General features: G+C 35.0%; 1 protein-coding gene across 4 annotated transcripts in view; it reads right to left on the bottom strand.

The window, feature by feature from the left end:
- The window catches only part of DPH6 (diphthamine biosynthesis 6), a 336135-nt gene that overhangs the window by 258147 nt on the left and 51335 nt on the right, over positions 1-26653 (bottom strand). The gene's annotated exons all lie outside the window — the stretch shown is intronic.

Raw genomic sequence — 26653 nt, 5'->3', positions numbered from 1 at the left:
TTACATGCACTGTAATTATTAGCGGGAAATGTTATATTAATGAATGTAAAAGTTAGCAGTAAATTACCTTGTAGCTATTATCAATTTCCCAAGCTACTGCTCCTTAAGATAACCCTCTCCCTATGGTCCTTCCGGTAATTTTTCTTTGCCTGATAAACATGATGATTAAATAGCACACAGAGCAAACCTTTGATACTTTTTAAATTAAATCCATGCCCAGCCTAAGGGCTGTGTCTGATTTCAACTAAATGTGTCAGTTAATCAGATAAAAAATTATCAGTAACTCAAAGAAACAGCAGCCTTAGGCTTCATCAGTGCCAGGGAAAGCTGAACAAAATAAGACATTCAGACAATATCACATTATGTGTAAAGGTTACTGATAAGCCTATAACTAAACAGAACTGCTTACCACTATAACAATGTCTGTCTGGAAAGAAATGTTATATTCAACATTCAAATTCCTCTAAAATTTTAAAGAAAAAATGTAGTTTAGAGAAAAGGCTAGGAATACTTTACTCATACACACAAACATACATGCACACGCACACACAGATAAACTCACATAAAGATAGTAAAATTATGCAGCGGATTAGGAAAGTGGAATTCTTAAAACTAGATTCTTGGAGAACTGAAAAAGAACTTAACACCCATACTACTTCTAGGATACTTCAGAAATTACACCAAGTAAACCAAATATTTCATAGTTTTTAGCATATGTGAATTCAAGATTATTTATCCACACAGTTCTCACATAGTGACTAAATGATGCAATTTTGCCATTTTTTAAAAAAACCTGAGGTAGTCTAAAATTATAGCAAGATCCTAAGTTAATTAAAAAGCAGATTATTTTTAACCTGTAACAACGAGCACCAACCATCATTTTCAATATTACCAATTAAAATAATACATATTATCAGGTCCTGATTATTTTAATAAGAGGATTTAAAAGCTCCTACAATTATTAGAGAGGCTGGCAAACCCTTAAACTTTCAGAGCATATTATGATTTTCAAAGCATTCTCAGATTCCTAATTAAGATTGCTTTAACTATAGAAGAACACTATCTTATAAACTGATATATCAGTAACAACTGCAAGAAAGAAACTAAATCTAAAAAGAAAAGAAAATTATCATTGAAAGACATAATGGGCAGTAGCTACGAAAAATCCATTTATAGAGCAGGAGTCCCAAACCTTCTAACAAAGAAAATTTCAAATTAATACTCCATTATCTTTATTCTTCGCTTCTACTATAATCAGATAACGTAGTCCACTGCAACAAGATTCTCATTCTTCTTTATCAACTGCAGCTTTTCAGTAAGTAGACCTATGATAGGAGAATGGGGCCAATTCTACACAAATATAAGCTGCTAAATATCAGACACACATATGAATTTAAGTTATCCCACAAAATTTCATACTCACTACCCACAAAAAAATATAAGATCACTATGTCTTAAAAGTTTAGATTCTCAATACATTGAAACATTTAACACAGACCCTCTGAAATCACTTTCATCCAGAGAGAAGGTAGGAGGGGAGAAAAATAGAGAAAGGGGATTAAGAGGTACAAACTTAAAATTGAAAAATAAATAAGTCACAGGGATGTAAAGTACAGCATAGGGAATATAGTCAACAATATTGGCAGCTAACTACACTTATCGCGGTGAGCATTTTGTAATGTATATAATTGTCAAATCACTATGTTGTACACCTGAAACTAATCTAAGATTGCATTTCAACTATACTTTAATGGAAAAGAAAAAGAAAAAGAATTATCTGAAGTGCAGAGGAAGTGGTTTTGCTTTCCTAACTGTTACAAGCAGCAATGTACACCCTTCAGGAAACACTTTGACGATGGGAGTCCAGCAAGGACTAACACTGCTTAAAACCAGGTTAATGCTTCTCCAAGACATCTACACATTTCAGAGTTCACCAAAGAGCGGTTGAAAAATTACCTTAAGGTTACACACAAGATGGAATTTGAACTGGTCGCCAAGAGGTGACTTAATTCAGCTGCTCTTAGCAATCCCCAAGGCTCCCTGGTCTCTTCCCATACCACAGGGTTTGTTAGTGTGTGCTCCCTTTGACCTCTGCATGTCTCACATTAATGGTCACCACACTGTCCCTCTGAATGCCCCAAATCTATGCAAGAGTTTTAACAACTTGTTTAAATAAAAAGCATAATGATTTATAAGTATTAAAAATTCTAATTGAAAGAAAATTGCGAAAAGCTTTAGTTGAGACTCCATGTAATTGCAATACTAGGTCCATCCTCTAAAAGTAACAGAATGGAAAATAAGAATAATGGCATTTATTAAAATAATGTATTCAATGTATTTTCCTGAATTGTGAAAATGTTACTGTTTTAAAAAATTAATGATAAAATTTATTTTGGTATGTGATAACTGATGTAAATCATATTAAACTTTGAAGAAAACAATAAAGGTTAATCTTAAATAATTTTCTGATTTTATAGCAATGATCAAATTTCATTCCTAGGGAGGGTTCAAGCCAATGAGAAGATCTTATAACAACATTACCTTAAAAAATCTAATCTCACGTAGATCATTATTGGCCATCCCAAATATAGGCATTTTGTTTCTCACTTTAAAATAAAAGCTCAGAGATTCACAGAACATTTGCTTATAGACAATTCTTTCAGGAAATCCTACGTGAGGATGACCTCCATCAGAGACCTGATGATGACTTATATTAAAACTTCCTATATTAAGCTTCCTGAGATTTAATAAACTAAAATTATTCAGCAGTGATGAGGTACCAATGAATAACCACAACAATTTCATCTAAAGGCTAAAGGTTTCTATCTAATACTAACTACATAAATAGCAATTATATTTGTAGAATGCCTGTAAAACCTATAGTAGTTAATTGACACTTAAAGTGTTTAATATCTGAAACAAGTACTATCATATTTTACATATACCATGCTAATATTTAACATAAGAATTCCACTAAAATAATGGAACAAGAGACTCTAAGCCACCTTATACTTAAGAGTGGCATTGTCTGTAAGAAAATATTATTTTTAAGTTAAGAATTAAGAATTTGTCCTGTTTTTCCACATAGGAATTCTATCACTGAGTAACTGTTGGTAACCAAGTAATCAGCAAATGGAAGACTCTCTTTATAGAATATTCCAACTAACAAATAAAGAAGGAATTATAGAATCATTAATATCACCTTTTAAATAAATCTAAGTAACATTCATCAACAGCTGTTTACATCACAAAAAAGAGGGAGATAATTAGACATTATATATCTCCTGATGGAAGAACATAAAACCATTTGTGAGGTATTCTTAAAAAACAAAAAACAAAAAACTCTGAATTTAAAGACAATCTAAAAAACCTTTATACGTATGGCCAATTGATTTTTCACAAACTTTCCAAGCAATTCAATGGGGAAAAGGATAATTTTTCAACAAAGGGTATTGAGACCATTGGATATTCATATGCACAATGATTAATTTGGGTCCTTACCTCTCACCATACACAAAAAAGTAACTAAAAAATACATATACGCAAACTTAAAGGTAAGAGCTAAAACCATAAAACATTTAGAAGAAAATGCAGGGGGAAATCTGAATGGTCTTAGCTCAAAAACAATGTCAAAAGCAAAATTCAAAAAGAAAAAAAAATACAAATTAGACTTCCTCACATTTTAAAATTTCATGCTCAAAAGATAAGAAGATAAGCCATAGACCGAGAGAAAATATTCGCAAACCACATATCTGATAAAAGATTTGTATACAGAATAAAGAATTCCTAAAAGTGAATGATAAGAATACAAACAACTTATCTAAAAAGTGAGCAAGAGATTTCAATAATATTCTACCAAAGAAGACATATGAATGTCTAATAAGCATATGAAAAGATGCTTAGCCTCTTTAGTCATTAGGGAAATACAAATTAAAACCACAATGAGATGCCAGTACATACCCATTAGAATGTCTATAATCCAAAAGACAAACAATAACAAGTAGGGACCAGAATGTGGAGAAACTGAAACCCTTATTCATTGCAGGTAGGAATTTAAAATGGTGCAACCATGTTTGAAAATAATTTGGCAGTTTCTTAGAAAGAAGCATAAATTTACCCTACACCCAGCAATTCCATTCCTGGTGTTTTTGCATGAGAAATGAAAACACATGTACACAAAATTTATATGTGAATGTTCACAGCAGTATTATATGATATTAGCTTCAAACTGGAAAGAATTAATTTTCCATTAATTGTTGAATGGATAAGCAAGGCGTGTACATATATCTATATAAGAGGTACTATTCAATAATAAAAAGGAATGAAATAATAATACCTGTACAACATGATGAACCTAAAAAAACATGCTAAATGAAAGAAACCAGACACAGACGACTACATATTAGACTACTTCATTTGTATGAAATGTTTGGAGGAGGCAAATCCATAGACAGAAAAGCAGATTGACTGCAAACTCTATAGATTTACTAAAATCATTAAACTGTTTACTTACGGGTAATTTTACATTACACGATGGGTAAATTTTATAGCATTTTTCAAATTATGCCTCAATAAAGCTATAAAAACAAATGATCGACAGGGAATAAGGGGTAGGGAGATATAGATGAAACAAATTTGGTAATATCCTGATATTTTTTTTTAAAGCTTATTGTATTAGTTGCCTATTGCTGCACAAGAAATTGCCCCAAAAATGGGGCGCCTGGGTGGCTCAGTCGGTTAAGTGACCAACTTTGGCTCAGGTCATGATCTCACGGTTTGTGAGTTCAAGCCCCACATCGGGCTCTGTGCTGACAGCTCAGAGCCTGGAGCTTCTTCAGATTCTGTGTCTTCCCCTCTCTCTGCCCCTCCCATGCTCATGCTCTGTCTCTCTCTCTCAATAATAAATAAATGTTAAAAAAAAAAAAAAAGAAAAGAAATTACCTCAAAACTTATAGGCTTCAAACAAAAAGTATTTATTATTTTGCAAATTTTGTGCTTTAGAAATCCGAGTGCAGCTTAGCTGGACATCTCTGGTATAAGGTCTCTCCTGAAGTTGCAGTCATGCTGTCAGCCAAGACAGTGATCTCATATGAAGACACAACTTCGGCAAGACCTGTTTTCAGGCTCACTTACATGGTTACTGGCAGAATTAGTTCCTTGTGGACTGTTAGACCAAGCGTATCAGTTTCTCACTGACTATTGCAAGACACCTTCCTCAGTGTCTTGCCACGCTGGCTTTGTGCGGGAGCTCACAATATGGTAGCTGACCTCCCTTAAAGTGATCCAGCAAGAGAACAGGAAAGAAAACACACAAGATTAAAAAAAAAAAAAAAAAAGCCTTTTTGTAACTTAATCTTGGAGTGACATTCCATCTCTTTTGTTGTATTTTTTCAGTTAGAAGTCACTAGGTCCAGCCCACATGCAAAGGGAGAAGGCTACCAAAGGCCAGGGACACTAGGAAGCACGGATCACTGAGGGCCATCTTAGAGGCTGCCAAACGCAGTAGGTGATTGATAATTGGGTTTGTTACACCATTCACTCTACTTTGATATATGTTTGAAATTTTCCATGACAAAAAGCTCAAAAACAAAGAGAAAATACTATTATCTGAAACTGAAGGTAAGGAAGCATTTCTCATGTTTAACAAAACTTAAAAAGTTTCAACAAAGTAGCAAAATAATGAAAATGTTATTAAATGAAAAAACGATTATTTTAAAATTTATTGATCACTTATCACATAGCAGACAAATGTTATAAACACCTAACATGTATTAATGTAATCTAATTTTCACAACAATCCTCTGCAGTAGGTATTACTATTATCACAACTTTAAAGATGAGAAAATTGAGGCAGAGAGGTTAAATAATTTGTATAAGGTCACATAGCTAGTAAGTAGTAGAAGCAAAAAGTTCCATAGGTAGTAAAGAGGGGGATGGGGATTGGATGGCACAGAGAACACATCAGAAGTGTAGAATTAGGGAGTTCTTTTTTTTTTTTTTTTTAAGTTTATTTATTTTTGAGAGAGAGAGAAAGCACGTGCACACAAGCTGGGGAGAGGCAGAGAGAGAAAAAAAAGAAAGTTCGACGTGGGGCTCAAACTTACAAACTGTGAGTTCATGACCCTACCTGAAATCAAGAGTTGGACGCTTAACCAACTGAGACACTCAGCTGGTCCTAGAATTAGGAATTCTTGGTAAAGGGGACTAAGATTTTTTGTGTTGTCATATTAATGTTTAAATCATTACTATAGGGGCGCCTCGGTGGCACAGTTGGCTAAGCGTCCGACTTCAGCCAGGTCACGATCTCGTGGTCCGGGAGTTCGAGCCCCGCGTCGGGCTCTGGGCTGATGGCTCAGAGCCTGGAGCCTGTTTCCGATTCTGTGTCTCCCTCTCTCTCTGCCCCTCCCCCGTTCATGCTCTGTCTCTCTCTGTCCCAAAAATAAATAAACGTTGAGAAAAAAAAAAATTTAAAAGAAAAAAAATAAATAAATAAATAAATAAATCATTACTATATAATTCATGTGTCATTAATTAACTAGGTCAAAATAACTAAATAGTCTTAACTCTCCTTTGTCAACTGCATTACAAGACCGGGTCATTACAAAGACAAGTTTATTCTATGGTTCATCCTCTGCTCAAAACATCGGCATGGATTATCTTTAGATATAAGCAATATTTAGTACACAATCTAATTTCACATTTATACATACTGTAACGTGCCTAGCTCTTCTTTTCAACTATCTTTTGTTCTTCTATTAGATTACATACCTTCATTGGTCTCTGATCAGTTGGCAAGGTAAGACTTCCTATTCCCATGCTTCGCTCTCTCTGCGTCAGAGTCAAATGTCTAATAATAACTTGTTTGGGTAGAACACTTCTGAATTTATCAAGTAATTTTATCCATATTACCTTATTTGATCCTTCTCATAATAAGCCTGTGATGAATTTGATAGTTTGCTATAATACTGCTAAATTTAGATTATAGTGATATGATGAGTAGGTGAATTCAAAGCTCACACCCAGACTCCTGGGCTTCTTAGTCCAGGGGCCTTCCCAGTACCCACTGTCCTTCTCTAGATATTCTGGAGTTTAGCAGGAGACCACAAATCACTAGGTATCTTAAGTAATTAAATATCAGGGGGGAAAAAAAGGAATGTATTACACATTACGTAAAATAAAGTTCTATGGAGCTATAAAAAGAAAAATATGATGAGGAAAGGAAATTATAATAAAAAAATGGAATTAAGAAATCTGGTTGAGCACTGTAATTCAGAAATGAGATTTGAATTTTACTAAATTCCCGAAAAATACAAGACTGATACTGCAACTATGTGCACAGCAAGATAGAAAATCACTTAGCAACTTGTAATTTCAGTCAATGAATGTAGTAAGTATGTACTTAGTTGCCTGTCCCTTATCTCTTTTCTTCAAACTGCCTACCTACCATCTATGTGATAACCACACTGATTTTTTTTACACAATTATTCAGCCCCCATGACAATAACTAATTGGTTTAATAATGGGTACTCCAAGCTCAGCAGTAGTTGATTTCTCAGAAATTTGAAATTGGAACTAAGAGATTTCAATCTCAGACTAAGATGGGGTCTTGAAAAGAGAGTTATAACCTTGGAAACCATTAGCAGCCATGTTTTTCTCCTACATGACCTGTGGATCTGAGAAAACCAATCTACTGAGAGAAAATGGAGTGGATAAGCAAAGAGAAACAGAAATAAGAAATAAAAGTTTTTGAAGTGCTCCAATCCCCAGTCCTAGTTTCATGAGATTTCCTTCTGTCCTTAAAACACTTTTTTTTCTAGCTTAACTTAGCTTAACTTGGTTTCTGTCACTTGTAACCAGAAACCCAACTAATATATTACACACATAAAATATGCATATTAATAAATATTAACCATAATTACAATCAAATTTTTTTCTCTAAATTCTTGCAGAAAGGGCCTATATCTTTCTCATGTTTAAATTTATCTGAATAGTTGGGATACCTGGGTGGCATACTCGGTTAAGTGTCTGACTCTTGGTTTCAGCTCAGGTCACGATCTCTTGGTTTGGTGAGTTCAATTACCACATCAGCCTCTGCACTGGCAGCAGGGAGCTTGCTTGGGATTCTCTCTTTTTCACCCTCTCCCTGCCCTTCCCGCATTTGCACTGGCCCTGTCTCTCTCAAATAAATAAACAAATTTCTCTGAATAGTCATCAAAAATACATACTCAAGAGTAGATCTGTGGAAAGGTCTCCGGAACATTTTAAGTGGGTGGGGAAAAAAAATCTGAGGTATTCAACAGTGTACATAGAATAAGATCCTTTTGTTTACAAATTAAAAGATCAAATATGAAAATAATTTTTCTTTCTAGCACAATATATGAAAAACTATTAAATGTTTTGCTTTGGGAGGATGGAAAACAAAACCTACACCTTCACGTGCAGTTTCTATTGTCTAATAATACATCTTTTTAAAATACATCCACAAGGGTTAGTTGGGTTATGGGATTACAAGATTTTTAAAAAATCATTCTTCTGAATTTAAAAACCTAATAATGATTACTTTTTAAAAAGTACAAAAATATATAAACTGTTTTTGGCAAACAACTAGACAAAACAGTTCCAAATACATAAGCCCAAAAGGAATACTCTTCATGCAGAAGGGCCACCCAAACTTAAAGAAAACAGTCAATGCTAAGAGAAGACTGAACAATTATCTCCTTACTTTGACTAAATCTATTCCAGACACACCAGCTCTATAATTACACCTCAATTCTCGGGTTAATAGGTACTTCACTTAACAGTCAAGTCTGAGATTTGTGTGGCTCCCCCAGTTAGTACTCTTAATGGGAAACAAAACTAAAAAACAAAAAGACAGCCTGAATTGCCAGTCATAAAGAGAGATGTGTAGTAGATCAAATGAATGTGGAATGTAGCTAATAAATGAAGTATGTTCCATCACTGCAAAACAAATACCTTCCATATATTTTACAGAAAAAGGAAAAAAAATATGAATTAGTATGTATATGTGACCCCATAGAGCCATATAAGGACAGCAATCTGTTGTGTCGACATTTCATCTTCTTTAGGTCCGGTATTATACGAAAGAATATTTTCTTATAATAAATTCTTGTGTGCCACTTCATTCATGCTATTTTATTTAGAATTTCTCTTTTCTGAGATAGCCTCCTGGGACATGCATCTCATTTTCATGAGGGTCCCTGAGAGACTTGAGCATACAGTATTTACTTCAGTACAATGTCAACAACATATTGCAGAACATTTCATCTAAAATAATAATAGAAAATGTTGAGCCATCTTTCCATTTGGAAAAATATATCTGGAAGAATGTGACGTCTGACGAAATCCACATTGTTTAAACACACTGTGCCATCTCAGCTTGCTTTGGGAATTTAAAGACACACACACACACACACACACACACATATATACATACATATTTTAAGAATGTTAGAATGTAGACAGATAAAAGTCTGCACACTACTAGGGAAGAGAAAATTAATAGGCACCTACATACAGTTCCTGGCACAGAGTAAACAAGAACACCTTTAAGGTTAGATGGCTACCTGACTTGGTTCAAAGTGAAATGACTAGATTTGTAGATACAGAAAATTTTTCTACAAAGTAGACTGTTACTGAAATTAGTGTCCTAAACCTAGTTCTTTCAAGTCCTTCTTATAATCACTTCCTCAGTGGCCATTGTCAATTAATCATCTGACCTGTCATGGGCAACATCAAACATGAGGCCAGTGAAAGAAGAGAATTAATTCACCTATTAGGTTACTCAAGTGTTTCATGCAGACATGAGAATATTCACCAGCAAACGAATGAAAATTATTTATCATGCAGGTGCTACAAGGCAATCCATAAAATTTCTCTCCCTCTTTATCAGTAATAGCAATACACAAGAGTAATACTTTCTAACATTCAGAAACATTTTTTCTCTCACAAAGCATACTTTCACTGGCTACCACCAACAGATTTTCAAGTTTGAGAGCACTGCTAACAATCAGAGTTGCTAAATCAAATGCATGCTCTCTGCTAAGAGTTTTACATGTATTATCTTATTTAATCTTCACTATAATTTCATAAGGTGTGTTCTTTTATTTTTGATTTTACAAATAAGAAAACTGAAGCACAGAGGGACTAAGTAACTTGCTCAGGAACTAGGGCCATATGGAGGCACCTGGGTGGCTCAGTTGGTTAAGTGTCCAACTTTGGCTCAAATCATGATCTCGCTGTTCATGGATTTGAGCCCCACGTCGGGCTCTGTGCTGGAATTTGCTTCGGATTCTGTGTCTCCCTCTCTTTCTGTCCCTCCCATGCTCACACTCTGTCTCTGTCTCTGTCTCTCTCAAACATAAATAAACATTAAAAAAAAAAAGGAAAATAGAACTAGGGTCATATGACACCAGGATGGTGGCCCATTGGCCTGAGTCCACGCTTTATAACCGCTACACTAGAACACTAGAGCAAAGGTACTGAAAGAAGCGAATAATTAATTCCATTATTTTGGTTTGCTAAATGTTACACAGAGCTTTACAAATATAGATCCAAATATATAAATTACTTTGATCTGATTTTTAGTGCTATCTTTAACATTAAAAGAAAAAAAAAGATAGTCCTATTACCTATCATAAGAAGTACACTAACTTTAAATTCTTTATCTGAGAATAGTGTATTCATATTGATCCACCAACAGTCTCTCATTTGCAAACAAAATAAAACATATTTGAGACAGTTCTCTTTGGTTAGAAATTTAATCTAGAGTCACAGACAAAACAAAGCTAATTGGCTCACTCATTATTTCTAAATAAATGATTGAAACAGCGACAAATATCAAGTGTGTGTGTGTGTGTGTGTGTGTTGGATAAGGAGTGTATACAAACTTCAACCCACCAAAAAATTATGCTTTGCAAACCTATTTAAATAATGGTTAGAGTCCCAGGCTAAATTTGCTGACCTAATAATAATATTCCCATAGATACGTGTAATGAAAAAAGAGTAGAAAGTCACAGTTAAAATTTTAGTAATGAAACAGCAGCAACAAAAAGAACTGGATTTAAACCAACAGCAAAAAAGGTTGTATCTCATACACATAATGCTTGAAGGAAAGCATTGTTAATGAAAGCCGAGGAAACAGAATGGGACATTCTGGGATACCTGAAGGGTCATTACAGGCATTTTAGGAGTATGAAAGGTTAGATTTAGTCATTCTAAAATTTTACAGATTAAATAATTTCACTCTGGTTTATCATTTGGACACTGAGGAAGATTCTTCATTACACCTAATTTCACTGCAGAACGGCTTTGTTGCTACCGAGAGCACGTGAAGTGGTTTCGTGTAGGAAAAGAGATGTTTGGGTGAAGGTCAGACTCGATGGTTTCGGAAAGACAGGAGGGAGAAATGGTGTACAAGGGCAAATAATGATGTCTTCACGTGGAGAACTATTCCCTATCATGTGGGAAAATTTTAATAACATGTTTCTTGCTCCTGCTGGATTTTTTGAGTCTGAGATGAAAATGTGCTATTATCCATCTATTTTAAGATCCTACTAAAGCTAAAAATTTCTATCCCAGCACAACATACTGCAGCCTTCTAGAGAAAGCTCTGGAACCAACACTCTGGAGTCAAATCATGACTCTACCCTTTATTAGCTGTGTGACCTTAAGTAAGTTACTTATCTTTCTGTGCCTGTCTTTCAATCTATAAAAAAGATAGATAAAATAGTAGTGTGAGAATTATCGTTAAGGACTGTGTTCATTCATGTAAATCACACCGAACACTGTCTGCTCAAAAGCACGCAATTTTTAATTGTTCAAAAAATATTACCTTTAGTTATTACTACTCTTACTACTATTATTATGAATACCATTATGACTACTCCTTGTCATGCATCTATCTCAGTGACCCAAAGTACAGTTTGTGGCATACTCATTGATGGCTTCCAGATGGCTCCAAATGATAACAATTTGCACAATGCACAGTTTAATCTTTTGTACATTCTCACTATTTTGGAGCATCAAATTCCAAAATAAAAGAAACTAGAACAGTTACTTTCATTACTAAATGAAAATAAATTATATAACAACATTGGATACCTGTGTAGCAAAAACAAAAGAAATAAAAATTATGTTAAAATACTCAAATGTTGATTTTAAATATCTAGAGCTTTTGAAATATTAGATAGCTGAGTTTTTAAGTTTTTCAATCAAACTCACACTTCAAACTAATTTTCACAGTTTCCTCCAAATAATTCCTTTCAAATTTTACAGAAACTAGGAGACATCCCAAAACTTCAATTTCCAATGAACAAAAAATTTCTCTTCTATTTTCCATATGAAAATTATCCATTAGTAAATCCTATCAACTTTTCTCCATTATAGCAACAATTAACATTTAAATAGTCTATGAGCTTCAAAGTTAGTTCATGATTAAAAACAAAACAAACAAAAAAACTCCTAACAAATGAACAATGAGCAATAGAAACAGAGCTACCTTAGATAAAAAGTATCTACAAAATTCCCATAGCATGTATCTTACTTAGTAGTCTAATACGAAAGTCTTTTTCCTCTGAGGTCAGGAATAAAAGTCATTATTCACAGGTGATATGATTGTTTATGTAGAAAATCCAAAATAATTAACAGAAATACTTTTGGAATTAAGTGAAATTAACTAGATCACTATATATAAGACCAATATTCAAAAATAAATTGTAGAGGGCACCTTTTGGGATGAGCACTGGGTGTTGTATGGAAACCAATTTGACAATAAACTTCATATATTGAAAAAAAAAAACAAAAAAAAAAACCAAATCGTATTTTCCTATTTCAGCACTAAATAATTCAATACCATTGTATTATGGGCTGAACCGTGTCCCCTCAAAATTCATATGTTAAAGTCCTTAACCCTCAGTACCTTAGAATGTAACTGTATTTGGACACAAGGTCTTGAAAGAGTTATTTAAATAAAATTAGGTCGGGGCGCCTGGGTGGCGCAGTCGGTTAAGCGTCCGACTTCAGCCAGGTCACGATCTCGCGGGGTCCGTGAGTTCGAGCCCCGCATCGGGCTCTGGGCTGATGGCTCAGAGCCTGGAGCCTGTTTCTGATTCTGTGTCTCCCTCTCTCTCTGCCCCTCCCCCGTTCATGCTCTGTCTCTCTCTGTCCCAAAAATAAATAAACGTTGGAAAAAAATTTTTTTAAAAAATAAAAAAATAAAATAAATAAAATTAGGTCATGTGGGTAGGTCCTAATCCAATATGACTGGTATCCATATAAGAAGAGATTACAACACAGACAACCTCACAAACACAAGGAAGACCATGTGAAGATACAGGGAGAAGAGGGCCATCTACAAGCCAAGGAGAGAGGCTTCAGCATATACCTTGATCCTGGACTTTGAGCTTCCAGAACGATGAGGAAATAAATTTCTGTTGTTTAAGTCACCCACTCTGTGGTACTTTGTTATAGCAGTGCTAGCAAACTAATAAATAATAAACATTGGCTGTGGCATCAAAAAAACTCCAGACCTGAACCTAAAGAAATATGTGCATGACTTCTACATAGAAACTTCAAAATATTATTGAGAGGAAGATTATTATTAAAGAAGATCCAAATAAATCAAGGGACATACTGCATTTGTGTATTAAGACTCAATAGTGTCATGACACCAATTCTCCTCATATGAATCTATAGATTCAGTGCAATCCCAATCAGAATCCCAGCAGATTATTTTTGTAGAAACTGGCAACTTGATTCTGAAATAGGTGAAAACAGCCATGGCACTCTTAAAGTACAAAGTTGGCGAAATTACACTACCAGATAGCAAGACTCATTATAAAGCTGCAATAATTTAAAAAGCATTCTAATGAAGCCATGGAAGAAAACAGAGAATTCAGAAACAGATTGACACATATATGGTTACCTGATTTATTACAAAGATGACAGTGTGGTATAATGAGGTCTTTTCAATATATATACTGGGACCAAGGAGTTCCCATTTGGGTTAAAAAAATGAATCTTTATCCCTAGTTCACACCAGACACAAATCAATTTCAAGTGTACATCTAAATGTGTGAATAAAAAATAGCTTCTAAAAGACAGTATAGGAGAATATCTTCACGACTTTGGTTTGGGGAAAGATTCCTTAAACAAGGCATAAAAACACCTTGCCTAATCTGGGGCACCTGGGTGCTCAGTAGGTTAAGCATCTGACTCTTGAGTTCAGCTCAGGAATGATCTCACAGTTCCTGGGACTGAGCCCCATTTTGGGCTCCTTGCTGACAGTTGGGCTCCACACTAAGATTCTCTCTCTCCCTCTCTCTCTCTTTTCCCCTCTTCCACTTGCACTCTCTCCAAGGCCCCAAAATAAATAAACTTTATTAAAAAAAAAAAAAGAAACAAAACCCCCTATCTTACCTAATCATAAATAAAAAGAGCTGCTAGTTAAAATTTTTTTTAATCAAAAAATAGAAGATATTTTTCTACCGCAGAATAAAAGATCTTTGCAGTACGGTAGTCCCCCTTTATCGGGATTTCGCTTTCCACAGTTTCAGTTCCATCCAGTCAACCACAATGTGGAAGCAGATAATCCTCCTTCTGACATATCGTCACAAGGTCAATAGCAGCCTAACACCACACTGCAATGCCTACGTCCTTCACCTCACTTCATCTCATCACGTAAGCATTTCATCTTCTCACACCATCACAAGAAGGGTAAATACAGTATAATAAGATATTTTGAGAGAGAGACCATGTTCACATAACTTTCACTACAGTATATTGTTATAATTGTTCTACTTTATTAGTAGTTACTTTCATTAATTTCTTACTGTGCCTAATTTATAAATTAAACATTATCATAGGTATGTATTATAGGGAAAAAACCAGTAAGCACAGGGCTCAGTACTATCCATAGTGCCAGGCATCCACTGGGGTCTTAGAATATATTCCCCACAGATAAGGTGAGGGGGGGGGGACTACTGTACATGTACCTGATGAAAGACCTGTATCAAAAAAAACATAAAGAACTCCTAAATCAATATGAGAGAGAGAAAATCAAATAGAAAAATGGGCAACAGACTTTACTAGGCACTACCCCCCAAAATATATCAAAATGGCAAAAAAATATGAAATATTTTTAATATCAGCATAGAGATGCAAATTAAAGCCATAACGCCCAATACTATATCTACCAGAATGACTAACTTTTGTATTTTTCAAACTATCGATACCAAGAGCTGACAAGGATGTAGAACAACTGGAACTCTTATACACTGTTGGTGGGAGTACAAATTGGTACAGCCATTTTGGAAAACTATATGGTAGTACCTACTAAAGCTGAACATATGCATACCCTATTTCTTAGCAATTTGACTCCTATACACATTCCTAACAGAAATGGATACGTATGCACACTGAAAGATATATACAAAAATATTCACAGCAGCACTTTCTGTAAGAGCCCCAAACTGGAAATAACCCAAATGACCATCAAGAGTAAAATAAATAAGTAAAATAATGTATATCCATACATTAGAATATTATGCTACAATAAAAGTGCACATTTACCACTATGTGCAAACACAGAAGCATCTCAGAGACAGAAAAGGATCGAAAGGAGCCAGCTGTAAACGCCTAAACACTGTGATGCTGACTGTGTGACAGTAGGAACAGACAAAAATAACTTGTGGTGATGGAAGCCCCTGGTAAAGGGAGAGTTATGGCCAGGAGTGGATATAAGGGAATTCCAAGATGCTCTTTTGCATAAAACTTTGGAGCCTTAAACTGTTCGTTCAAAAAAATATTTGAGTAAACTTTTTTTTTTTTACTGAAGTATAATGCACATATAGAAAAGAGTATCAAAGGGGACAGTGTGATAGATACTCATAAACAAACAACCTAGGTAACTGCTACCCAAATCCACCTACCTCTCCAGACTCTTCACACAGGAGTCTCAACTTTCAGTGCACACACTGTAGCCATACTTGTGGCTCCCAGCCTAATGCTACTCACCAGGCTGCTCTCCGGCCTGAGAGGCGCCTTTGGCCATGCCCACCTCTGGGATGGAAGCACTTCCTTTCCAACACTCACTCAGATACTGTCCAACTGAAGAAACCTTAACACTCAAGCCTAACTTCCAGAAAGCCTTTCCAAAGCTTTGACCAATTTAAATTCCTTCTCATGGTCTCTTACACCTCTCCTTTGTAGCACTTGTCATAGATGCAATTTTATGTTTTAGATGGTTTGTTTGATTAATGTCTATAAACCCTAATAACTAATTATGTAATTAATTAGTAATTAACACAGACATTAATTACTAGATTCTAAGCAGCTGTGCACCATTATACTCCTAGCAGTGATATATATCACTTATTGTCACACAATAAGTACTCCATGAATATTTGTTAAGTAAAGGAATGAAAATAAATGTAATGAAATAAAACTATAAAATAATATCATGCAGTCAGGAAACAGTTTTAGTGAGTTGTCCTTTATACTGAAATGTTTGTTTGCTGGTTTTCAAGAGTGAATTTCCAACATTCACACATTTTAGAAACCATCACTGACACCAAGATATGAAGCTATCTAACAAAGTTGGAATTGACTCTGTTCTCTAAAATGTGTTCCTCTTTCATACAGCAAGTTTGCTTGCTCTAAGGAGTGTACTCCTAAGATTTTTATAACCATATACATAGTCAGGAAGAAGAGCTCCATAACATGGTGAATTCATTCCTGGAAAAAACAGAATAGAACTTTCATCAGTCTCTATATTGTACGCGGGAAAGGAAAGAAAAAAACTACTAACCCTGCCAATATATCAAAATTTCAATCAATCCTCAATAAAATGGAGAGAAAGGGATGACTCAAACTCATAGTTAAAAGGAATAAAACCAAATCACAAAACTGAAGTAATTCAAACATAGTTAAAATTATCTAGTATCATTTCAGAACTATTTATTGAAAGTATGAGGTATTTAAAAAACATGCTATTCTATAACACTGTCCAATAGTGTAAAAACAATACCACAAACACCAAATACCACACGAATTGAAGATTCCAGACCAAAAGAATCATGGGTTAAATGCTGTATTATTGTTGACTGCTGGAGAGCTGTGCTCTTCTTTTTTCAATACTAGAAGAAAGCGTATGTGTTATTAGTTGATCACTCTGTAAACCATCTTCTTCACTTTCTAGAGGTTGAGCACACATAAGACCATAAAGCCCAGCAAGGGGGCTAAAAGCTAAGACCACCACTAAATTTAACAGTTAGCACCTTTTCTCTGTTGAGTTTAGAGACATCTCTTAATTCAGAAGTCAAAAACCCATGCCCTTCATACTATCTCAAATATCTTTCTAACCATGCTCTTGGATTGTAAGTACTCAGAAGGCTTTTCTCAGATAAACCTAGAATGCTAAAACCTCAGTCTCAGGCCCCTCATTTTTAACAGCAAGGTCCTGAACTGATAGAACTAGTTTCTCTATTTCCTGTTCCTCATTCGCCCTCTCCTTCCTACCCTCAGTCTGAAACATAAAATCAATTCTTGGGAAAGAATTAGAGAATCCTCTTATTCCTTGACTATCGTAAAAAACATATTTCTACACAGGTTGTCACAGCGTTATCAAAGCACAAGATTAAGGTTATCCAGGAATCTTCTACTCATTCCTCTTCCTCCCTCCACATCTCTCCACTTCCCAAGAAGTATGTATAGTTAAGAAACTGCTACTGGTGAGAAGTACATGCTTCCTTGTTGATGAGAATGGGTCATTCTACTGTGGGATAGGCACAATATGATCCTTAATGATTCCTATAGAATTCTAAACAGAGAGATCTGATATGTCATAATTTTTTTCACAATGCTAAGTCTTGCAAATTACAGTTTACCACTCTGCTAACATAGCCTAAGTTATTACATTTTTGTCATATTCCCTTTTAGTCTCTATTCATTGTTGTTTTTACATAGATGCTTGTGAAACTGTATGTGTAATTTGGTATCTTTTTATATGCTTTCATGTGCTAATATATAGTTTTCAGCACTTACTTTAAATCTGTGTAAAATAGCCCATTTAATTGGATTACTTACTTAGCCATTCCACAATGTTATATACCTCTTAGAATAGTAAATTCCAGTAGTATGCTGTTCCTTGAGAAAGCCACTCTATACTTTTCTATTTTCCTAAATGTGTCTCTTGCCAGCTCTAGAATACCAAATATAAATGAACTTGTCCATCCTTCTCATATTCCTTTCCAATTCCCGTTTTTCCTGACAAAGTTTCACTTGAGATGCTATGACCAGAATCAAATGAAACAGACTAAGGGCAGGACTTTCAGAGCTTATAGAAAGATAGGATTCCCCCCTTCCTTCCTTTCTTCTATATACCCCCCCCAGCCCAATTCTTTTTCAGATTATTATGAGATTTAATGTATCTTTTTGTCTATAAAAGCATATTTGACTGATGTCAATACTTCCTCTATTCCAATCTACCAAATTTGGACCAAGTGCAATTTGTATTAACGGCACAGAATACAGAAATATCTTTGTCCCTTACTCTACCCCTATAAAATCTGGTAAAAGTTTTAGGTTTGAAATCGGAATTTTCTATGGTATGTTTTGGGAGAGGGAAGATAAAGAGGGAAGAGTTAGGAGAGATGATCCCTGACTATTGCTATAGGAATAGAAGCCTAAGCCCCTAATATCAATAGCATGGTTGTCATGGCCACATCACTATTGTACCAGTAAGTGAATTCATTTAAGTATTAAGGGGAATGCCAGTTACAGGAGTAAAAGGAAACCACAGCTTTATGGGTCTAGCAGATGCTTGCCTTATTACTTTCTGGAAATTGTGTTCGGCAGGTTTGCCTGTTGGTCATAGGTGCGGGGGTGTCATGCCAGTGAGCTTCCCATTTAACTCCGTAAGTACCCTGACAACAGCTACAGCAGTGTCAACAGAAGCAGAAACGAGGTTCCTGGCAATAACATGCCCGTAACAACCAGCTTGCTAAAGGGACCATTCAGTCTTCTGGGTGTCAGCAAGCTCACAGACTGCAATGGTGTGACTTGCTTTCCATAGTGCCAACAGGTCAAGACGTTGAGAAGTTAAAGGTGAAGCTAGGTTCGCTCCTGTCACAAATATGAGAAACATGTTGGTCCTACCCTGTAAGTAAGCTACTGTTGCAAGATAATGAATACATCAGTGTCCATCACAACAGAATCAGTATCATAATCACCTCATATGATGCTGATGGATTTTATCCTAGGAAGACAGTGAAGGGCTCTCCCTTGACCAGAAGCTTCCTATTTTCAGTCTTGAACCTCATACTTTCCATAAGTAGAATCATAATGTCATGGCTAATGAAAGGGTCATTGATGGCAGTATTTTCTACCTTGCAAATATTTTCAACATACTAACAGGGAGCCCAATATGATCCAAGTCAGTTTAATTTGATATTCACTACCTTTTATCAGAACTGTGTCTGCTAGCAATGCAACCTGGTGATCAAGGAGAATGAGTGCCAGGGTTATTTTTACAAAGAAGTGTAAATTGACTTGGGGATCCCTGTCATGATTTAAATAATAATTCAACCTATTGTCCTGCAAACAATAATTCAACCTATTGTTTTACTACGTGCTTGTTCACTCAAAGGCTAAACTCCCACTGCTTTGGTCCCTGGCATTTATTTATTCACTTAAATAAGGGCGGGGAGGGGGGTACCAAACATGGGCAAGCCACCATGCCCACACAAACCTGGTATCTTACAGCATTGTTTCTACTAGGAATAACTCTAAGCACACAGACTGCAACATTTACCCCCTTTTTGTGATAATTAACTTTTAATATTAAATAAAATAGGTCTTAGCTTAAGTATGCATTGTATGAATTTACCTATTCAGTAGGTTGTCCATGTATTACTCTTTTATCCCTGTCTCACTGGCCATTCTCTTTTCAAAAATTATTTCTTCTAGTTTCATGATTATCAATAGTTATAATAACCTGAGATATGGAAAAACATTAGGAGCTTCCTCTCACATTCACATCACTTTCTGTTGAAAACTATGCCTCTCACTAATATCATGTTTCTTTACGTTTGAGCAAAGTGGTGCTCATGAATGCTAAAGGAGCCTTCCTATCAGCATTAATGTTTAGATTAGTCAAAAATTCAATTAGTTCTCTAAACTGCTGACATGGGCCAATTGCTGACAACTGTAACTTTTCCTAGGAACCTTCATCATATTTCACATATAAGATGAAAAAGATAGAAAAGTTAGTTGCACATTACTTTTCTTCAACTTCCTGGTGAAAAACAAACGTGTAGTCTCTGTTACACACACACACACACACACACACACACACACACACACACACACACACACACAATTAGGAACCACTGAGTTGATTTAAGTACTGGAAAGTCAACCCAGCTGTTTGTTTTCAAGTAAATAGAGCAAATGTGTTCCTGAAAAATTAACCACAAAGCAAAATACTGATCATATTTTTGTTCCTTCATTAGGAAACTTTAAAAACTCAAATTTTTATATTTATCTTCTGGAGGAAAAGTAGAAAGCCATTCTTATTTAAATTTTGTTCATGTACTTTTAAGGGTGGCTGTATTTTAAAACAGCTCTCAAGAGTTTTCCTAATCAGGGTAAGAAGGACTATTCAGTGGCTCAAAGACACTCTCAAGCCAGACCTTAACTTATCTAAGTTTAGCATTCCCAAAATAAGTTCAATTCTTATCATGTAGTTAGTAGATATTCTTAACTTGACTTTAATCTCTCATTTGATAAATAACCTAGAATTATGATGCTTTAATTGCCCTAACTGGAAAATAATAAAAACAATGGCTTTAAAATGCTCCCTTAGGGTACAGAGGGAAAAACTTACTCCTTCAAAGCCTATTTATGCAAACTGATGTTTAATTTTAGATGCTATTCTGGGCTTTTTTATATTTATAATTAAGATATAACTAGTTATATCGGCACCAACACATCATAGGAATCTGTACACATTAAGTGAAGCATTTTATGTTGAAAACTACTACAGCTGGAGACAGCTATGTAGGGATTCATAATGCTATTCTCTCTACTTCTATACATGTTTGAAATTTTTGTCAATCAAAAGTTAAGGAAAAAAAGTTAAGCATTAAATGAGACTTTGTGTAGTTACCAGAGTGAGAGGAAATGAAACAAAACACCACCAGAATCTCTGCATTCCTGTTTCCAACCACTGTTCGTCTATTAACAAATAATCTCTCATTCAGAGTTTTGTTTTCTATTTATGAATCCAAACAATCAAAACTCAATTTCTCATGAGTTAAAAAATTGTAAGCAGTCAACATTGGTGTCTTTAATAATCCTTTGTAATATAAATTAATGTATATGAAGTGAAAGTATTCTAAAGATTATTCACCATGCTCAAAGTGGGAAAACTGCTTAATAAATTAAATATGGGATAAGCATTTAGAAAGGATTTTTTGAAAACTAATTGAAATAACTCTTGAAGCAACTTACATAATACAGAAAAACTACAACAACAAGTTGTTATGCAGACATCTATTAACTTATCTGTGGATGTCTCGGTTTGCTTGTTTTTAATATGAAATTTATTGTCAAATTGGTTTCCATACAACACCCAGTGCTCATCCCAACAGGTGCCCTCCTCAATGCCCATCACCCACTTTCCCCTCCCTCTCACTCCCATCAACCCTCAGTTTATTCTCAGTTTTTAAGAGTCTCTTATGGTTTGGCTCCCTCCCTTTGCTTTTAATTCATTTAAGTCAGCAGTCCAGGCACCTAGGTCTCCTTAATCTCATTACTAATACCAGGGTGGTGTGGCTATTCGTTTGATTGGGTGAATTGTTTTCTGGCATGAGGGTCTTTCATCACTGATGTATTAAGTGACCATCATAAAATGATTGCATCATCTATTGTTTGTTGCCCAGAAAATATTGTGTTTGAGCAGCTGTATTCATTTAAATGCATATTAATGCTGCATTCCCCTCTCTGAAGTACGGAGGGTTGTTCTCATTGAGATTTACTCAGCAGTTATTTCTATAATAATTTCTGAAATGCTTTATTTATATATCCCATAGTAAAATACATTACTTGCCTTTTAATATAAGTAACATCCAAAAAAAAGTGATCTTATTATAAAAGATCTTTAGTTTTATTTTCAATTTAATTGACATTAAATTTTAAAGACTGCCTCCTTTTCAAATTTTTGGTTTCCCACCCCACATGGGCTCTGGGCAGTTTGGCAATCTTCAGACCCCGTTTCCTTTCTCCTTAGAGATCATTCCAAATATTTAAAATTCTCCTCAAATCCCTTAATTACTTCTATCATCTCCACCCATTTGAGGGAGATGGCTTTGCCTCGAAATAGCAGCTGCTGGATGGACAGTCTTTATCATTCTGTTTCTCCTTTCTAAACATAGTTATATCCTTCTGTCCAGAACTGACCTACCAACCTGTGCTCTGTGCACAATCACTTCTGCATCTTCCTGGATCTTATTCCATCACTTGTACCTTCAGTAACTTTTTTATTGGCTGCATTTTCTTAATTTATAAACACATCCCATTCTCTCTCATCTTACAAAACTCTTGCCCTCTATTGATCAGCCATTTTCTTCCTCCTCAACAGAATACTTCATAGGGGAAAGAACAAAATGCCTATTCTCAACCCTAAATAATAGCATAACAATAAGTAACACTATGTTAACTCATTCAATCCTCACAACAACTCTATAAGGTAGGCAATTTTTATCCCCATTTTATAAAAGAAGAAACTGCGGCACAGCGAGGTAAAGTAACTTGCCCATTGTCATGTAGCTAGAAAGTGGCAGCTGGGAAACCAGATATGAGTTCAAGTTCTTTCCCACTATGCAATACTTCCTCCCCATAATTACTCACATGGTTTTGATTATTAATTATATGCTGATGAGGGGCACCTGGGTGGCGCAGTCGGTTAAGCGTCCGACTTAAGCCAGGTCACGATCTCGTGGTCCATGAGTTCGAGCCCCGTGTCGGGCTCTAGGCTGATGGCTCAGAGCCTGGAGCCTGTTTCAGATTCTGTGTCTCCCTCTCTCTCTGCCCCTCCCCCATTCATGCTCTGTCTCTCTCTGTCCCAAAAATAAATAAAACGTTGAAAAAAAAATTTAATTATATGCTGATGATCGCTACCATCGCTTTATCTAGTCTTGATTTCTATTTAGTTTTGCTGCCTCCTATTTTGAGATACCTTAATCTCAATATATCTGAAAGATGCAGCCTTAATCGCTCCTCTCCCTAAGCTTCCTCTACGCTACCACAAAGTACAACTCTATCTACTTTTCTTCTTAACTCATAAACCTTCAATGGCTCTCCATTACCTACAAAATGGGGTTTACAAATTCTTCAGTAAAGCACACAATTTTCTTCATACCTTGACCCCAAATTACCTTCTTACTCCTACTCCTGCCCTTCCTTATACACATCCTCTAATCACCAGCCTTTGGCAAGTATGTGCCATACTTTGTCACATCCCATGCACCATGCATAATGTTCTCTCAGTTTAGGAAGTCATTTTTAATCTTCTCCTCTTGGTGAATCCTTGCTCACCTGTATTATCACCTGGGAAAGGGGCTGCCCATCCTGCCCCTTTCCCAGATAAAAGCGGATCTCTCTTCTACTTCTATATCCCCATAACATTTGTTAAAAAAAAAGTAATAACTCTATCATCACAATATAATATTGTACTGTCATTAATAATCTAGACTACGAGCTCTTACAGAACTGGGACATTCTCTTATTGATATTTGTATTCAGTGCCCAGAACAAGAGCAGTCACTCAGAACATATATGATGAATGAATAGATGTAGCTCTTCTTTAATATTCAAAATCAATGTGCCCTGGACATGGGAAGATAAATTAATACATCGTAGGAAACATCATAATCTTAATTAATCATTATTTGCCCATGAAATGCCTAAAAACTTAGCAACATGCAGAGGATATTTTTGTTTAAATTTTAATACAAGTATAGACTTTCTTTCTTGAAGTGCCACTGAGCAAAGAACTCCACCATCTACACAAGCAATCTTTGAGTAAATAATAAAATATATTAAAACAAACAGAAGTCATAAATGTTAGGCCTATCTCTAAGTCACAAGACTTGGTCATAAACAATCATCAAATTATAAACTTTACAAAATATCCCCATGAACTAAACAGTGAAGTGTTAAGTCTCAATAGTTTTCCCCACTACACTAATTCCTTAATGAAGAAAATATCTGGGCTCTGGTATGACCCAGTTATGGTATTTACCAAATGGTTTATTAAATTACATTTATAAACCACAAAAACAGCAGTTTACATGCCCAACTAAATATAAGTGTGAGGTGGACTGAAGCTGTCTACTGAGCCTCAAGGGTGGGAAACACACTGCTCTTAAGTTTTGCTTATACGAATAAAAGTAAAGTGTATAAAGTAGATCTTTAAAGAAAAATTCAACCAGAAAGCAATGTGATTTCTACCATGCTTTAAGCAGTTCTTTCCTCTGCAAGCATTTCCTCTTAATTCTACTAAGGAAAAAAGAGTAAAGATTACAAAATAAGGTGATGAGAGAAATTCAAAGTAACACAGAGTAATGATGAAATACCCAAGCGGTTTTGTTACTTACGCTACAATGAAGTTCATTACATATGTCTTATTCCTTTAAAAACTGATGAGTATCTCACTGACAGTTTTTTTCCTAATTTGTATTAAATTCTAATATCAACATTTTTTTATTGCATTTAATAATGTCAATAGTATTGAGTGATTCTGATCCTAAAGTGACTGTGTTGCTTATATGCTAAGGTTCACACAAGGGCTGGTCTAAGTTCAGAGTTCAAAATAATTCAACTTTTAATACATATAATGAAAAATTACACCTAAGTCACTCACCAGAACACAAAGGCAACATTAATATTGCCACTGTAGACTAAACAAAAGCAGGAGTGATCAGTCTTTAAACTTTTACTGTTTTTCTAGCCTTAAACAGGAAAAGCATTTTGGAAATACAGGGCTCATTAAAGACACCCTTTAAACTACTGTTGGAACTTAGGATTTCTGCCTTATAGGTGGAACTCTGAACAGAAATTTATTGACCATTCTTACACTTGTCAGAATTTTACAATTTTATACTCTACAGAGAACAGCTGATGTTTGACATAGCAAAGTTCATTATTAAAACCATAATATGCCAAATCCAAGACACAAAAAGAGAAATAAAACTTTGATTTGTTAAGAAAAACCTTATCGTGCACAATTTACTTTTCCTCCTGCATCACCAAGTTTATATTTTTGTCTTACTTAGGATTGATGGCCTAAAATAAAATGAATTAAAATTAATTAATTCAAAATAATTTAATACAAATAGCAAACCACCAAAATACTAGAACAAAACAAATCTCTAGGAATGCTTAAATAAAAATTCTGGAGCTTGAAAAACAGCTATTTACATGCTTCCCTGCATTAACAAAAGGGCAGGTAATAATGACGGCTTGTATGACAATATTGTCTTTGTTAGTTTAGCCCCAACAGAACTAAAGATTTCCTGATTACAACTTTGTAATCTAAGTCAAGTGAAAAGATTTCTGGGGAAGGGAAACAAAGAGGAGTCTGAGTGCTAGCATTAAAGTGGAATATATTACCTAAGTTTACTCTTCAGTGAGGGACACTGTAAATAAGGGGGGCTCCTACTTGGACAGCCCATGCTAGGTCATGACCTGAACTCACTGTACTGGTGAAAAAGAGAAAGTTGTGCTGGAGTCTCAGATTTGCACGCTTCTCTGCTTCACCTTCAGGATCCTGTAATCACATAGGGCCTTACAATGAATTGTTCACTCTGTACTGTATCTCATTGTCGGGATTTTTAAACAGTTGCTTTTTTATTGTAATGAGCCAATTATGAGCCAGTCACTCAAGCAGTCATTAACAATAGATTTTTTTAATTGCATTTTTAATGAATTTTATTTTGGATAAAAGCCCTTAAAAGTACCTATGGCAAAGGGTAATCATACATTGAATTAACAGCAAAATCTGTTTAATAATGACTTGTCTTTTATTTACTACAACAAAATAAATTCCAGTGAGAACGCTAACAAATTGACAGTGTCAGAGAAAAAAAGGCTGGGGGTTGGAGGAGGGAGTTGTATCGACACTGCTAAAAAAATTAAAATGAAATTATGCCTTTTCTTGCATTTAGTTATGTCCTTGTTCTTTCCTAATTTTAAGCCACAAATAAAACACTATCTGATCAACATAGACCTTGCGCTATATTTAGAAAATAATCAGTTATTATTTTATCCCTAAGCTATTAAACAATGTTTAATATAATTCTAAAACACACCAGATTGAAAGAAAAAACAATCAAATTTAATGAACGCATTTCTAAAGATGAATGTAATATATAGGTATGTTAAAAGTTATTTTTTTTAAACTGTTGCTTAAATAAAACACTAGAATGTAAAAATCTTCATTCATTTCAAAACATTTTTGTGTATGTATGAATGGAAATGTCCTTGCTGAAGATAAAAAGTGACCTTAATGAAAATTTGAATGAGCATAGTTTATGATCAGAAACAAAAATGTATTTTTTAAGTTGACTCTGTTAAA

This window comes from Felis catus, chromosome B3 (genome assembly GCF_018350175.1).
Source record: "Felis catus isolate Fca126 chromosome B3, F.catus_Fca126_mat1.0, whole genome shotgun sequence".
Classification (NCBI taxonomy): Eukaryota; Metazoa; Chordata; class Mammalia; order Carnivora; family Felidae; genus Felis; species Felis catus.
This window is presented reverse-complemented; position numbering and strand designations above follow the sequence as displayed.